General features: G+C 27.9%; 1 long non-coding RNA gene across 1 annotated transcript; it reads right to left on the bottom strand.

Annotated features, from left to right (window-relative positions):
* Positions 1-9596: 9596 nt before the first annotated feature.
* Positions 9597-14512, bottom strand: LOC114421560. Its single transcript, XR_003668550.1, has 5 exons — positions 13830-14512; positions 13514-13577; positions 13231-13319; positions 12305-12532; positions 9597-9848 (listed from the first exon to the last, which is right to left on the bottom strand). It is a non-coding gene; the product is annotated as an uncharacterized LOC114421560 (long non-coding RNA).
* Between the last annotated feature and the right edge of the window lie 268 nt (positions 14513-14780).

The following is a 14780-nucleotide window of genomic DNA, read 5'->3' as shown; positions in this document are numbered from 1 at the left end:
TAATAATAATAATAATAATAATAATAATAATTGAAGTGAAAAACAACATATAGTGAAAATCAATCATGCTAACATGGCAGGGATAGTATTTTTTTTTCTCAACTATCTTAAGGTGGAATGGACCTCAATGAGTTATACTTTGGCGAGAAATGTTGTTTCCTATTAAACAAATGAATATTATACCTTCTATATCAAGTTGCTTCAATGAAAATATGAAATGGAGCAGAGAAAAAGAATACAGTAAGTTGTAACATCTCAACATATTCTCATGAGGCCTTATCTTTTGTGAGAGAATCATAAGTTTTGAAACTTTATTTCACCAGTGTACTTGAGGAGCTTATGGATATGGTCATCAATGCTGGGGCAGGGTATAGAGTTTCTGATATAACTGAGAGTATGGTTTCAATAAAGAGAACTTCCACAATCAAGTGAATGGAGTTGCATACAATAGTTTTAAGGCCAGACCAAAGCAGCTAAGGCATACAAACCAGGAAAGAAAACTTTATATTATATCCATCATTTGCTACCCAAAGAAAAATACACAATTTCTTTCCATTAAAAGAAATTAAAAAAAAACAAAAAAAAACACTAATTAGCAACGCCAACCGCACATAAAACCTTCAAACCAAGCTAGTTTAAGGCCCATGCAGACGCCCAGGCTGATATTTTACTGTAAGTGGTATAAAAAAATGAAAATGTGTTGGCAAAATGAGTCATTCTTTGCAAAATGTGTTTCTTTTTTTATTCTGACTATTTATCTTTTTAAAATAATTTATTTTAGTTATTTATTTTATTTGAAAGTTTCAAAATCATTCATCCTTAAAAGATTTATATTGGTAACTCATTTTATTTAAAGTATTTAAAATAACCATGAAATTATTTGAATATATTTAAAATGATTTTTAATTCAAGTGTTATTCAAAATATAAAATTGAATATATTTAAATAATTGAAGGATAATTTTAAATTTTAAAAATATTATATGAGAATCAATTTTTGAAAAGATGATAAATCATTTAATTTTTTTAAATAAGATGAGGTTAATTTCTAAACTCAATCTGAAACTCCAAAGAAAGTAAAGAACATAGCTTAATGATTCCTCACTTGGCAGTATACGTCGGACAAAAGTTTTACCCACAATTGATTCTAAATTTAAAGAGGAAAAAGTGTTAAAAGTAGATAGAATGAGAGAGTTTATAATATTAAAATCAATTTTCATAACTTCATTAGTATCAAAAAGAAAAAATCATATGATACTTTTAATGGAAAAATATTTTTGTCCGAAAGTGAAATCAATAAAATTACTAATATTAAATAACTCATTGTAAGTAATATTAAGAATGTGTTTTCAATTTACATTTTTTCAGCAAATTGTAAACAATCAAATGCATTGTCTGAAAATCATAATGATTAAATTACAACTTTAAACTGTACCAAGGCGTCACTCTCCCCACCGTTTACTATTCTCATACTTTGTCTCATTCCCCTTCTTTTATTTACTATCTGTTCTTCATTCTCTCTCATTCCACTGCAATCGAAGACAATGTTTTGTGTTGTTGTTTTCCAAATACCGGACGGGAATGAGGGAATCCATTGCTTATGTTACCACGGGCTTTTTTACTTAGTGAAGAAGGGTCATTTTTTGGAGAACAAAAATGCAAAACAGAAAGGTAAGGGAAAAAAATGTTTTCCCCGTTACTTGAAAAAAAACTAAAATGTTCAATAATTATAAGCAAAAATATCGCAAGTTTCATATCAACCAATCCGAACTTGAATAATTCAATTTATTATTTGCAACTTAAAAAACCTCCAATCGATAGTTAATTTTTTTCTTCGTTTGATCTCCTTCAACAATTTTTTTTCTATGGACAAAAGTAAAAATAAAATTAGAACTTAAATAAAGAAAACCACATGTGATAAAATCCAAATCCCCCACAGACTATGTTCATGTAGAATCTGAAACATAACCAAATGATTTGGTGTAACACACGGATAATTGAACAAATTAATAGGAATTTTTTTATAACTGACTTTCCCTGGGATTGCAGTTCAATAGCCCAGCATGGCTTTGTCAAAGCAGAAATTGGGTTTTCAAGTCCCATCAATCCTGATGGATCCATCCCTCAGGCCCACCTCAAAAAGACATACCCACAGGGGTCAACAGAACCCCCCAAAAAAGCCACAAACAGGGAACTGTATAAGTAAACAAAAGAAGGAGATGGACATGCCAGAAATTGAAATGGTCGTAACAGGAAAAATCGATAATTGAAAAAACAGATAAAATTAATATTGAGCTGCATGTAAGGAATAAAGTATGATTTTAAGGTAAATATTAGGATTAATGTTGAGCCTTTTTTATATTAAAAAGAGTATTTTTTTATATTTAAAAATTGGTATAAAGTCTCCTAAAATATTAGGATTAATGTAAATGTTTCAAACAAAAATATTTTAAAAAATGCCATTTGCAACTAAAATTATTAAAATTAATTTAGAGAGTATACATGGATTAATAATAGTATTTGCTTTTAAGTAGAGGATGAAGAGTCTATTTGTTTAGTGTTTGTATATATTTCTATTAGAGTTCTTAAACTTACGTCTAACTTTTTGGAAAAGCAATCGAAGTCTTGTTTTTATAAATTTAAAATTAATTTGAAGATTATGGTTATTCCCATGTCTGAACAAAATATTTAAAAATGATTGTTAAGTACCGGTTAATTTTTTTTATAAAATTTTCTAACTTTGTGTTTGATTTGCAATTGTATAAAAGATATATACTTGAAAATATGGATATGATTGATTTAAAACTATATTGTGATTCAATCTTGATTGTTTCAAATAATTTGATTGTTTCCAGATAATTTTGTAATTAATTGAAATAATTTTTAAGAGGGAAGATGATATGTGATAACCGCATGTTTTAATTTTGATTGATTCCAAATAATAAATAATAAATACAATTAATTTTTTCGTATTCATAGTACCATATCATTATATTGAATTGGATTATATAATAAATCAAATGTAATAATGACAAAAATATGATACGATGATTCATCAATTAATTACGTGTATATTAATATTTAATAAATTGATATATATATATATATATATATATATATATATATATATATATATATATATATATATATATATATATAGTAATCAATCATTAAATGTTAATCAATGTAATAAAACTCAGTATTTCTAAGATGCTGAATAGTTGTATGTTACCATGATTTGATTCAATAACAATTAAAACAATTATTAAAAATTCAATCAAAATAATATGTTTACTATTACTATTAGCACCAACATTGAATAAATTAAATAAATATTAATTGATTACATGTTAATAATTGAATAAATAAATTAATAATATCAGTTAAAGTATTATATATTAACATTAATGATATCATAATTAAAATCAAAATTTGAAATTTTAAAATCTTGCATGATTTGAGTTTTAATTTTATAGAGACATTAAACATAAAATGTAGAGATAGAGGTGATCAAACCGCTCGTTAGAAGGATAAATGATGAATTTGATTTCTTTTTAAGTTGACTATTTATCTTTTCTGAATAATTTATTTTAGTTATTCATTTGATTGGAAAGTTACAAAATCATTCATACTAAGATTCATATTGGTGACTCGTATTATCTAAAGCATTTAAAATAATAATATAATTATTTGAATTTATTTAAAATGATCTTTAATTCAAGTACTTTTCAAATTATAAAATTGAATATATTTAAATAATTGAAGGATTATTTAAAATTTTAAAATAAGGCCACACAAAGATGTCGACTTTCTATAACCTTATAACGAAAATTCTTAATTAAACATGAACAAATTAACCATGATTATGGCAAAATAAAATATGAAATTAAAGGTGGTTTTAATAATATGTTAAAATTGATAATGTAACATTTAAAATTGATTGTTAAGTATTTACTACACAGGAATAAGTCAACGGCTAAATAATCATTATTTTCATATCTCAACAGAATATGCAAATTAACTTGAAATTTATGATTATTTTTCTATCCTAACAAAATATTTACAATTGATTGTTAAGCATGTGTTATCTTGAAATGAAAATTAACAAAAGCACGAATAAAATATGTTTTTTAATTAAACGTTAAATTGATCGTGGTTATGGCAAAATCAAATACAAAATTGAAACTGGTTTTAATAATATTTATTAATATTAAATAATAAATGTGCAATAAAATCAATAAAATTCATTAATATTAACAATTGTAATAATTATCTTCTAGTTATTTTCTAGAGTGGAACAAATTGATTCCTGTATGTTATTCTTTGGCTACAACTGTATTTCAAATTAAATGAAAACTAATAAAAAAATATGAATAAAATACGCTTACTAATTAAATGCTAACAAATTGAATATCATCACGGTAAAAACAAATACAAAATTAAAGTTGGTTTTATTAACATGTTAAAATTGATAGTGTAATAATTAAAATTAATTGTTAAGTATATACTAATTAGGAATAAGTTAACGTCTAATCTATCATTATTTTCATGTGCTAACAGAATATGATTATTAATTTGAAAATCATGATTGTTTCCATATCTTAACAGCAGGGCATTTAAAATTGATTGTTAAGTAGCTATTAATTCAAAATAAAAATTAGCAAAAATACTAATAAAATATGTTTATTAATTAAATGTCATTAAATTGGTCGTGATTACGGGAAACAAAAGAACAAAATTGAAGTTGGTTTTAATCATATATTTAATATTGATTGCTAAGAACCTACTAATTTGAATTGAAGCTGATTTACTATAATTTTTTATCAATCTAATTATTTGGTTAATTCTAATAAGCTGAAGCCTAAAAGTTTGATTTTAATCTTTGATATATTTAAAAAATAATTCGTTTGAAACATTAATCTTATGTTAATATTCAAAATTTAAAATAATTAATTCATTATAATGATTTGGTTGATTAAAGGAAAGATAACTATATAATTAGGAATATGAAATTGAAGTTGGTTTTAATAATATATTAAAATTGACACTGTAATATTTAAGAGTTGATTGTTAAGTTAACGGTATATTCTAATTAATTTGAAGAGCATGACTATTTTCATACTCCAACAGAATATTTCAAATTAATTACCAAGTACCTATTAACGGAAATTTTTTTTTCAAAGTTGCTAACGTTTTTGTTTCATTTACAAATTATCAATAATTACTTTTACCAAAAATCTTCTTTCATATTTATAATGTTATTGGTGATGGGCTCAAATTGAATAATAGGATTATGATTTCTCAATTGGTAAAATGTAGATGATGAGAATCAAATCACACCATTTCTATAATAAGTGAATGCCCTTCTTTCAATTATTTGTAGTAAGATATTGGGCACAATTGAAAAGGTTTTATAAATAAAATTTCAATTTATCCAAGATCTAGGCATAGGTAAAAATCCATTCTATAATTTAATGGATTATTGTGTGAGAAATAATCGGACTCATTAATTTAATCAAATTTGCAAATTGCTCTTAGCATCTAGACAGAACAAAGGAAATATATAATAGATATTAACATTAAGAAAGGAAAGTATCAATTTTGATGACAATGCTTTAACAAAACACCTCAAAAATCATATACCATCAAAATGGAGATACCATAAATCAGATACAATCGTAATTAGTTAATTCAAAAAATATGTTTGATTCAAAATATACCGCGATTCAATTTTGATTGATTCCAAATTATTTTAATTTTGTAATGTTTAAATTGATAGGATAATATTTAAACTTGATTGTTAAGTACCTATTAATTAGAAATAATTCAATGTCTAAATTATGAGTATTTCCCTATACTAGCATAATATGTTAATTAATTTGAAGATTATTTTTATTCCGATATCTGAACAAAATATTTAAAAATGATTGTTAAGTACCTGCTAATGTTTTTTATAAATTTGTCTAACTTTGCATTTGATTTGCAGTTGTATAAAAGATATATACTTTAAAATATGAATTTGATAGATTCAAAAATATATAGTGATTCAATTTTGATAGTTTCAAACAATTTGATTGATTCAAGATAATTTCATAATTAATCAAAATAATTTTTAAAAGGAAAAATGACATGTGGTAACCGCATGTTTAAATTTTGATTGATTCCAAATAATAAATAATATATACAATTAATTTTTTTATATTCATAGTAACATATCATTATATTGAATTTAATTATATAATAAATCAAATATAATAATGACAAAAATATGATACGATAATTCATCAATTAATTACGTATATATTAATATTTAATAAATTGTTATATATAGTAATCAATCATTATATGCTAATCAGTGTAATGAAATCCATTGTTTTTAAACCAAATTAATTTCCCGGAGCAATCACACATATTTCCATTAACAATAAACTGGAAAAACAAAAAAAAAAATGACAGGTTGCATCACGTAGAAAAAAACAAAAATAAAATTAATAGAAATTTGAATGTATAGAGGTTAAAATGTAACAATTTTTTTAACGGAAAAAATAAAATCATAGGTAATATGATTTTACACGTGTCCAACACCACCATTGTTACTTTAGTAGCAAAAATAAATCAGGATAGCTTAAGTATGACATTTTAATTAAATTTTTTTTCAATATATTAATATTTAATGAATTGTTATATATAATAATCAATCATTATATGCTAATCAATGTAATGAAACTCATTATTTTTAAAGCTAATTAATTTTCTAGAGCAATCACGCATATTTCCATTAACAATAAACTGGAAAAACAAAAAAAAAAAGATAGATTGAATCACGTAGAAAAAAACATAAAAATAAAATTAATAGAAATTTGAATGTATGAAGGTTAAAATGTAACAATTTTTTTAAGGGAAAAAATCAAATCATGGGTAATATGATTTTACACGTGTCCAGCACCACCATTGTTACTTTAGTAGCAAAAATAAATCAGGATAGCTTAAGTATGACATTTTAATCATCAATAAATGTTGAGAACCATTGGTTAATTATTCTAGGATTGGTGAGTATTTACATTTTTTGTATTTTGTCATAGACCATGTATATATGATTGATTTAGTCGCTTGGCAGATAATATTTTATGCAGCAATATAATAATAATAATTTAATTAAAATTAAACATTACAAAATATTCTTATAACATATATTGAATGAAAAGAAACAACAAATATAATATTGTCTAATACCCAAAGGCATTTGATAGCCAAAAACATATCAGTTTTCCTAAGGGACAACCAAAGTAACAAAACACTATGATAACTGTTTTTTTTCTCTTATTTAGGTGGACAGGTCTTCATCTCATCTGATGTCCTTCCTCAAAATGATCTCCCACACACCTTGGGTTGGCCGATAATAAAAGACAACTTCATCTTGAGTCATCAAGTTGTTGTCCCTCCAGAATTGGTACCAAGGTGTAGTGAGAGTTTGCAGTCCATCTTGGATAGACATCCTCCAAATCTGACGGCCACTGGGTGATTCAACAGCAAGATATTTATAAAAAAAAAGGGAAAAGAAAATCAAAAGTTCTCTGTAAAAAATTTTAAAAAATAAAATAGAATAGAATACTACCTCGTAAAACTGGTGAGGTAGAGCCACCATGATCCCTGCTCCATCTCCAGTGTTGGCTTCACAGCCGCAACCGCAAGCACCTCTGTGCGTTATGCGCACCATCATCTCCAAAGCATCAGTCACCTATAGAAAAAATGACACATAATCGTAAAAACGCACACCACATGCACCGTACTCATACTCACACTCACATGTGAATAAAAAAGAGGGATATCATCCTGTTCCTAAGTGGTATTCAAAGTTATCTTCCTTTCTTCTTTCTCCTTTGCTACATTCTCCTGCAAACCTTAAAAGCCTCATCTGATTAATGACAACAGTAAGCACAAAAACAAAAGCTTTAGATCAAAATCTTACTTAGATATGAAAGGTGATAATGCTGAAGTTCAGATTAAACAGGACCGGATCTTAGGCTAATGTTCAATGACCAATAATTTCAAGCCATGGAAAGCCTACTTCAGTTCCTCCTAAATGTAATCTTACTTGTGTCAACAGAATTTGGTAAGTAGCAATAGATTCTTGAACTGATATCCAATTCAATTAGACTTCATTACTTAAAATATGAAGAATAAAATCATGGTCAACCACTACAAGATAATTTGGACCCCTGATGGGTTCATCAGATATCTCCAATATTTCCATTTCAACAGCTTTTGTTAATTGTGTGTGTACATTATAAGTTTATAACAAAAAAGAAAGACAAAATATTCTTCAATTAAAATCATATTTCATCTCCTGACTAAAATTATTAGTTATTATCAAAATGAAATGCCACTTTTAATTTTGATTGGAGATAGTATTATGATATTAGATTATATCCAAGTTCATTTTGTTCCAAAAAACAATAGTGTGTATGAGAGAGAGATGTTGGAAAAATAAAATAAAAATGAAGGAAAATAAATATGAAGAAGATGCACAGTCTTGAATTAAATAAAAAAATAACAGTAGCAAAATAAATTTAATTGACAACACATAAATAATGCATTATATCATACAATGAGCACAAGGAGAAATTAAATTAAGGGAAAGAATTAAATAGCCTGGGTTGAAGCGCGTAAACGCTATCCTTAGAGAGAAAACGCCCCACTGCACTGGTAGGAAAATTTGATTGCGCTCCTCTCCCAAGATACGACAACCCGTTGGTTCCAATCGTGTGCAGCGAAAGGATCCCCGAACCTTATAAACACCAATGCTCTTGCTCTCACAAAAAATAAGTTTTTTATAGGAAAAGAAAGAGACAAATTTTTGGGAGAAAGAAACCAGAGCTCTTAGCCTGTCATTTCTAGAAAAGAGGAAAGAGATATATATAGGCATTTTGCAACAACAAAATATGACCGTTAAAAATATGACCGTTGGAGAATCAACCTACAGTTATCACAACAAACATAACAAACTAGTTGACTCATTAAAACAAAATCTTAAGAAAATCTAAAATAAATATTTTATTTTATAAAATAGAATTAATATATATATTTATAAATTTTAAACTAAAACACAAATATTTATCAACATTCCCCCACATAATTTAAAATTTTAAAATATATTTTCTGAAAGATATTTTGTATAAAAACATAAGAGAAAGAGTATGTGATATTGTATTTCGGTATAAGGAACCTTCCGGGTTTGAGCCTTATACCTAATGTTTATGAACTTTCATCCGAGAAAAATGTAGTGACTTGATTGTCTTGAACTACATATTCTTTAACCGGACTTTAGTACACAATCCCTACAATATTGGTGTTCAATTAGGTTCTAATCAGTGGTAGCGCGTTACACGGCCTTGCGCTTGTATCTTGTTTCGTGAGTGTCCCTTAGAGATTAGCCCATATCTCACAGTGGCGGCCCCACCACCACACTCACTAGGTGAATCCTCAAAGAGTGAGTTGTGACCCCCACCCCTACAATAATTGCCATCGGATTCATTAAGAGGTATTTTTTAAACCAAAAATACACATATATAAATACCTCAACCTTAATATTGCCACAATTTATAATACACCTCGTCATAGGAATGAGAAATGGAACAGCTCCGTCAAATTTTATTTTGGTGTACTTTAGTCAACAAACAATTTCGTTGTTACCCGTTGAACTCCATTCATGGGATCACCAATCACTCGGAGACGGGTGTCCATTGTGGTAACTAAATAATGGGCTTTAATCCCATTCCCCTCGACGACTCAAGCACTTGTTGACGCGTCAACCCTTTTGTAAGCGGATCCACAATATTATTTTCTGACCTGACAAAGTCAAGAGAAATGACACCATGAGAAATCAAATTTCTAATAGACTTATGTCTCACTCTTAAGTGTCTTCTTTTTTCATTAAAATTTTTGCTAGTAACTTTAGATATAGCAACTTGACTATCACAATGCATTGGAATTGGAGGTATAGGCTTATTCAACAATGACAAATTGCATAATACATTTTTAAGAAATTTAGCCTCACTAGTAGCAGTATTTAAAGCAATAATTTTTGCTTCCATATGAAATAATAATTTGTCTAATAGATTTTCATGATACTGCATAACCAACTAAAGCAAAGACATGACCACTTGTCAATTTTATTTCATCAAAATCAGAGAAATCCAATTTGCATCATTAAACCCCTCAATTACTTTCTAATCTACCAATTGCATATGCAATGTCAAGCCTAGAGAAGTTTGTCAAATGCAACAAAGAACCGATAATTTGAGAATATTTATGTGAAGAAATTCCTTTACTCAAATTTTCTTTAACTTGATGGATAAGAGTCACAAGGAGTAAAAGCATGTTTCGCATCAAAATAATTAAACTTCTTCAATAGCTTTTCAACATAATAAGATTGGGTAAAAGTCATGTCATCATTTTTCTTTATAAGCTTAATTCCCAAAATCACATCTACTTGACCAAGGTCTTTTATGTCAAAGTTTCTAAACAACAAGAACTTCACATCATTTATGAAATACATATTACTACCAAATATCAATATCTCATCCAGATACAAACATAAAATGACGCATCCATTATCATCAAATTGTTTCACATACACACATTTATCATTAACATTAATTTGAAAATCATACAAAAGAATAACTTAATCAAACTTTTGTGTCAATGCTTTGGAGCTTGTTTCAAACCATACAAAGATTTAACAATTTATTTTTCAAAAAAAATATTTTCAAAGAAAGTCATATCTCTAGACTCCATAATAGTACCATTAGAAATTTCAGATACTTCTGAATTAATAACTAAGAATCTATAAGTAGTATTATGTAAAAAATATCCAACAAAATATAATTAATATTTTTTTTCAATTTTCCTTTTCTTATTAATAGGGATATTAACCTTTACTAGACACCCCCACACTTTAAGATATTTCAGATTTGGTTCTCTTTTTCTCCATAGCTCATAAATATTTTTCTTTTGTTTATAAGGTACTCTTTTAAGAATACGACATGCAAAATATAAAGTTTCACCAAAGTGTTTATTTCATTATTTTTGTGTGTTATATTTTTACAGGCTTATCTTTTATCAATGAGTTATAAATAAAGAGACAATCAGTCAACATGTAACAACAAAATACTTGCAGTAGAAACAATAACGTTAAACTATAAAAATTAAAAACCAAACAACAAATGTTTTGATTTTAAAGACTTGTGTTCACAGGATCATTTGACCAAGTAAAAGATAGTTTTCTAATCATATAGGAATGAAATTAGAAGTATGCTTTTAGTTTTTCATATAAACTAATTCTAAAAGCATTTTCTCTTCAAAACCATCATTAATGAAGAAAATATATTGTAAATTTCAAATTATAAGAAAATATTTTTCAACAATATCTCACTAATGTAAAATTTAAGGAAATGAAATAATATAATAAAACATTTTTAATAAAGCATAATACATTGTGTCTTCATCCATTAATTTTTCATGCTTACTAGAAAGGAACTTAATCATATCCATTAGATATTTTGATACAACATCATGCTACTGCAAAAAGACTATGCAAGAAGAAAGTGAAAAAATAAAATTTTTCTCTCTAAGACTGTTGGAAAAATAAAATAAAAATGAAGGAAAATAAATATGAAGAAGATGCACAGTCTTGAATTGAATAAAAAAATAACAGTAGCAAAATAAATTTAATTGACAACACATAAATAATGCATTATATCATACAATGAGAACAAGGAGAAATTAAATTAAGGGAAAGAATTAAATAGCCTGGGTTGAAGCGCGTAAACGCTATCCTTAGAGAGAAAACGCCCCACTGCACTGGTAGAAAAATTTGATTGCGCTCCTCTCCCAAGATACGACAACCCGTTGGTTCCAATCGTGTGCAGCGAAAGGATCCCCGAACCTTATAAACACCAATGCTCTTGCTCTCACAAAAAATAAGTTTTTTATAGGAAAAGAAAGACAAATTTTTGGGAGAAAGAAACCAGAGCTCTTAGCATGTCATTTCTAGAAAAGAGGAAAGAGATATATATAGGCATTTTGCAACAACAAAATATGACCGTTAAAAATATGACCGTTGGAAAACCAACCTACAGTTGTCACAACAAACATAACAAACTAGTTGACTCATTAAAACAAAATCTTAAGAAAATCTAAAATAAATATTTTATTTTATAAAATAGAATTAATATATATATTTATAAATTTTAAATTAAAACACAAATATTTATCAACAAGAGATAAATCATAAATATGCACACCGTGGTATCTTCTTCATCGTAGTAGCTAGGTCTCTCCCACGCAAGCATCATGTCATATATCAACCTGCTAAATGAGCCAACGTTGATATTTCCTTCTATGTTGTGGCACAATTCACTCAGAGTCTTCCCACTGCAAAATTCAATTAATTTTCTGCAATAGTTTACCATTCAGGGTTCCACCCCCCTTCAAAATTCACCACCAATTTCTCTACCGAAGTGTCAAGTTTCCTAAGTAACAAATAAAAAAATGCAAAGTAAATTTAGATATAAGAAAACAATCTACCACAAAATTAGAACATGAAATTGGCTTCATTTCCTCTTAATTTTTCCAAGCTCTATGAGACCAACTACACCAACATGGAAAAAATTAAAAGGACAAAATACAAAACTACTTCCTTCCATGAAAAAACACTATATACGTGTTATATTTCTAACATCCTTGTATAATAAGATTATTATCATTATTATTAGCATATGGCTATAAGAGTGGAAAGAGAGATTATTGTGAACATCTCTTGATGACGACATCCTCGGCAATGGAAGACAGATATTTGAGTTTCATCCCCATAATAACCGTACGTACGTTGTGGTTTCTTCCCTCTATGTTTCTCTCTCTTTTTTAGTGAGTAAAATACTAATGTTAAAATGCAATGAGGCACCGAAAATCGAAAGGGTTTGGTCTTGAAACGGACTGACCAAACAACAAACCAAAATATGGTAAATAGAGCGGATGATAAAACCGCAAAGTCATATTTAATAATAATTTTTTTACTGAAATTTAGTGAAGTCATTAATATTAATCAACTCAACATTGTCAAAAAATCAAATCTAGACATCAAGACCATATTAGAATTCAGCAAGATCACCAAACCAAAATTGGAAACAAAATTAAGTGTACTATTCATCGAGTTCTAGGTGCTCTTTACCTTATCAATCTTCTCAAAAGTGTCGGCCCTCCGAGGGGTTAATCCATTGATAGCCTCACCAGCAACCTTAGAGAGTCAAGAGGGCCACCCTGTAGCAACCTATGACTTTAGCTTGTATGAAAAAAGTCCATCACAATGGTCAAGCCAATCTCATTAGCAAAAATCACAATGGATATCAATTAAACGCTTATCGAAATAACATATCATGATATCAGATATTGATTTCTTATTAGTAAAAAAACAATGTGGATTTAAATAATCTAAGCGTAGTACAAATCAAGACCTTTTTGGCATCTTTTTCATACATAGCATAGAAAAGTTCAAGTAGTCTCTCCCGGGTAAGCAAGCTGCATGCAATTGATAATAACATCAAAGATTACTGCAAATTGCCAAGAAAAATCATGAATTCCATTTATCTCAATCCAAAACAACATGCATATAAAAACACATAAATCTTAACATCTTTTCACCCTATTTAATCACTTATCAAAGCATTTGATGTATATAATTAAGAACATCTCTCTATATGTATCGACTTTAATATTGTCAACATTGCAGTTTATTATTCTTCATTTCTACATTCAATCGGCGACACCTACCTTTATCACCTGCATCAATTGCCACAACAACCAACAACTCCATGATTAAAATCAAATCGAAACCTTGTAAGAATCCAATGCAGACCTTGTAAAAATGCTCATACTGCCTATTTCCAAGGCCAAACACACCATAGTGAAGATTCTGAAGCCACCCTTTTCCTTTCTCACTTCCCTAAATCCTCCACAAAAACACATAAAGTCAAAATCATACCACAAAAAATTAGACAAAAAAAATGGGAAAAAAATAGATAAAAATGGGACCTTTATTCTTCAACACCACCCTGGTAATCATATTGTTGCAATAAATCAACAACAATTCTTGTAGCAAAAATGATAGAAGATCATTTTTTTTTATAAAAAAAACAACGAAAAAGAACATAAGGGAAACAATAAGAAATCAGCAACAACTCTCGTAGCAAAAATAACAAGAGATAATTTTCTTTTAAAAAACAAAAAAGAGCAGAGCAGTAACCTCGAGTCTTTTAAAAAAACGGAAAAAAAACATAGTAGTAACCTCGAGTCCTATTGTTGCAACCATTGCATGGACAAAACGCGTAACCTTCAGCACCGCCGTTAGTTTATCCCAAAAATTAGACCACAAAAAATTAGACAAAAAAGGGAAAAAATAGATAAAAATGAAACTTTTATTCTTCAATACCTTTGTTGTTGTGTGTGGTTGTGGTGGTGTTGTTGTTGGGGTGGTGCTTATGATAGGAGGAGAAATAATAGAACTTCACAAAAAGCACCAATGTAGAGATAATAATGGAAGCGCATCTCACCAGAACATATAGAGATAATAATGTACAATGCACAAACAACACAAAGAAACCTGCAATTAAAAACCATCAAAACCCAACTGATTCTAAAGAAATCGGATAAATGTTAGACCATCAATAAAATTATAAAAAGGGAAGCAAAAGTCAAAACTTTTCCATTCAACAAAAATTGGAC

The sequence above is a fragment of the Glycine soja genome, chromosome 8 (assembly GCF_004193775.1).
Source record: "Glycine soja cultivar W05 chromosome 8, ASM419377v2, whole genome shotgun sequence".
NCBI classification, from domain to species: domain Eukaryota; kingdom Viridiplantae; phylum Streptophyta; class Magnoliopsida; order Fabales; family Fabaceae; genus Glycine; species Glycine soja.
The sequence above is the reverse complement of the archived record's forward strand: the minus strand, read 5'-3'. Positions and strand labels throughout refer to the sequence as shown.